This window comes from Cephus cinctus, unplaced genomic scaffold (assembly GCF_000341935.2).
Source record: "Cephus cinctus unplaced genomic scaffold, Ccin1 Ccin1_scaffold0670, whole genome shotgun sequence".
NCBI lineage: Eukaryota > Metazoa > Arthropoda > Insecta > Hymenoptera > Cephidae > Cephus > Cephus cinctus.
This window is the reverse complement of record NW_014333297.1, coordinates 122480-126267: the sequence shown is the minus strand read 5'-3', so window position 1 is coordinate 126267 and position 3788 is coordinate 122480.

Sequence of the window (3788 nt, the reverse complement as noted above, 5' to 3'; positions counted from 1 at the left end):
GGGGGTGCGGGGGTGCGGGGTGCGCGGATCCCTCGCTGCGTTCAACACGGCTACTCGAGTGGCTTCTCGCCAGTGCTAACCGACGGAATGCAGATTGCGGTCTGCTAGCAGCTGTACCCTGCAGTCTCCAGTCTCCATTCGCCAGTTGCCAGTTGCCATGGACGCCTAGCATGCATCTGTGGACCCACACAGGAAAGCCCGGACACCCCGAGGGATGCAGACCAATTGCTATACCCATTTTGGAAGGGCACTCTGCTAACAGCAAGGGATGCTCGGCTCGAAGCGTCTCCTTGCCCTTCGACCTCGCTGCACTTCGGTCCCGATCACGAGCTGATTCGATCGATTCGATAGCTTCGCCGCCAATCGATACTTCACAATTAGAGAATCGGCTGTTTGCAGGTGAATTGATTTAATTTCAATTTATGCGAATGTTTCCATTACGACGATCGGTCCCGCCAAACGATTGGTAACTCGGGAGAAATTCCAAGGGATGCTGGAGGGTGCAAGGGTCATCGGGGAGACCGGGGTAGCTTCGAATCTTTCGTGAAAAATCATTCGGCCGTGATATCTTCGAGAAAGGAAATCAGGTGTTGAAAGATCGGAGATTCGAGGGACGCAAGTTTACGTCCAAGGATCCAGCCAGCCAGCCAGCCAGCCAGCCATCCCGCTCTCGTTATTCACCTTCTCTTTAAGCGCTCCTTTCCATCCCTTTGGGCATCCCCCCACTCCCCTCCCTCTCCCTTCCCAGCATCCCTATCCTCGCACAGATAAGCGCCGGGAAACAAACTTCCAGGCAGTATCGCACAGTCGAGACTTTCTTCCCCATTTCTTCATCGTTTGGTTCTACGGGGAAAAAACGACTCAGCCATCTTATAGATTAACGAGAGAGACGCGCGGTGGGAGGGAGGATCGTGGAGGAGGGGAAGTTAGTCATGCCAGTTGAAGAGAACCGGATGTAGCCACAAACACGTCGACTGCCGATTTTCTGGAAATATACGATTTTTAAGCGTTTCTGGCCAAAATTCTTCTCACCCTTTGAACCCATGCCCCCCCCTCCTTTCCCCCCTCTTTCATCCACTGTTGGTCCTTCGGCTTGATACGGTTCTCAGAATCGTTGACCGATTTATCACGGGGTTTCCCATTCCCACAGCCTCTAAGTAAAAGCAGCCCAGGACGCGAGCAAGTATTGTCCGCCGTTTTCAATGTGCGGAAACAGTTGTCATGGCGAATCGATAACGGCCGATGATTTGGTATTAGAACTGCCGAGTAATTCTCAAGCGTCTTCGCACGACTTCATTGTCGCCGAGACATTGGCGCCCCATCCGCCTTTCCTTCCCCGGCGATTTAAGGATTTTTCCAAACTCCGGTCAAGAGATGTGACAGAACGAGAAGATATTTTACGAATCTAGCTCAGGACAAAAATTTCTCGTGCGCGAGCTGGAGGATTAATGATTGGTCGGTTCGTCACTAGTCGCCGGTATCATGTGACTAACGATGCGGCAAGAATGAGTCGGAAGGGAGGCGACGGTTGGAAAAGGGATGAAAAGAAAGGAGGGGAGAGGGCCAGGGGCGAACTCACCTAATCCTGAGCTTTCTTTCGAAACTCGCATCTGGTGCTCGTTTATTTAAAATAAAGCAGTGTTCAGCCTTCGGGCTGACGGCTGGCGGCTGGCGGCTGCGGCGGCTCTACCGTCTTGGGAACTCGAATACAGTAGAGCAGTAGAGACATGGATCCTTGGGAGGAGATCCGTCCTTGATACTATTCACTACGATACAGCATCCTTTTAGGTTTCAGCTTGTTGAGGCAAGATTCTGCATCGTGGGGAGAAGGATGGGGGGGGGGAAGAGAGAGAGAGAGAGAGAGAGAGAGAGAGAGAGAGAGAGAGAGAGAGAGAGAGAATTTAATCTTGACGTAAGCCCCGCTGGAAGCCCCGTGAAATTCCTCCTGGCTTCGATTCGTTCTGTCCTTCTCTCGGGAACATCGATCACCGTTTCTCAGCTTTGCGATAACTTCCTCCTATCTCCCGCCGCCAGTCACTCCAACCCTTCTGTCCGATACACCATTCGATTTGACCCTTTTCCTTTTTATTTACATTAAATGGAATTACAGGAAAAGACCGGAAAACGGAAAGACCAAAAGATGGGATCACGGAAATGCTGAAGCAAAACGCATCAGTCCAGCCGTGTGCTTTTCGTTAGCACGGAAGCCAGCTGATCGAGCTGATCGGTTCGACTTGTAAAAAGTTGCTTCGCTATCTGCGTCTCGCTTAATGTCGATATTTATGGGAAGAATTATTTAGGTTGACGGGACTTGGCTAACGCGGCTATTAACTTACTGATCGCAATATATTTTCAGAGAGAAACAGCATCGTAAATATTGCATCGCGCAAGAATCAGTTCCAATCAATTTCGCCCTCACTGTCAAACCTTTCTTTCTCTCTTTCTCTCTCTTCCTCTCTCTTCCTCCTGATTCTACCGTAAGCCTTCCTAACTTTCTACGTTCCAAGCACCAATGCTTGGCCGAGCTCATATGTATACATTTGTAGAGTGCTAAAGACATCCTGCCAAAGAATACTGATACGATCGGATGTCCAATCCTCTCGATACTCCCGTGCTGAATAGTTGTCGCTGAGGGAGAATCCTATAGCCAGTGGGATATTCTCGGTCGAGGAGGCTTTTGTAGTTTCTCGAATAAATGTAAGATAGGTTAGGTGTGCTGTGCCGAAGCACTAGTAAGTTCCACTCGTGGTGGTACTGTCAGGCAATTTCGTTTGGTTCCGGTGTGCATAAGTGATCCAGCGATCCAACCAGTACACAAACTTGTCACTTATACGGTAACTATCCTGTCAGGCAGCAGCCACCCCTTTCGACGGGCCACCGAGTATCCAGTAACCAGTAACCAGTCAGCCAGGGGTCTTTCACCCTCTTTCGAGAAGAGTATCCGGGCGATACGGGCGACACGGGCGAGGGGAGCGGGGGCGCCGTGTGTCGTATCGTACAGTTAGAGCCGTAGCGTGTAAATCGTGGCCACAGCAGCAGCAGCAGCAGCAGCAGCAGCAATGGCAACGACGAAGGGGGTAGAAGAGGTGGCTCTCGGGGTTGCTGTCGAGGGCAGGGGTCGCGTCGGGATCGCGTAAGAAAGGAAAGCGATTGTATATGACACGTCGCGACACCAGTCGAGACGACCCGCTCGATTTATTTGCCGATTGCTAGAACGAGGAGGCTCCTTCTTCGGAACTATTTCAACCACTTTGGCATCGCGCTATTTGGCAGACGATTCCCATGTCTTCTTTTTTCCTTCTTGTTTCGTTTTCACGTATTTTCGAAAACAAAAATAAAATAAGCGCTTGAATATCTCCACAGGAGATAGTCGCGTTTAATTTCGGAATTATCGGAAATTTACTCTCACGCACCTTATAACATTAGGCGGAATCGTAAGATACCTTGAGCGAGACAGGAATGTGCCTAACAAATCGATTTCTGGGTTCCTCGAATTGGGTTCCCGTTGGCGGCTCGAGGACCTCGGGGGGTGGGGGCGAAGACGCCGATTGGAGAATTTACAGTACGGTGAATCCCTTCCGGTTGGGACCAAACAGCACGGGCCCTGATAAACGGTAGACGACCCTTTCGTTCTTTCCGTTCTGTATCCCTGAAGGAAAGGGTGGATTAGGTCGCATCTGCCCTATACTGCTCTACGGCTTCTACGATTCCGGGAGCTATTCGGAGGGTAGGTCGACAATTACAGAAATAATCGTGAGGGTTATTGCTCGGTGGGATTGACCCCCCCC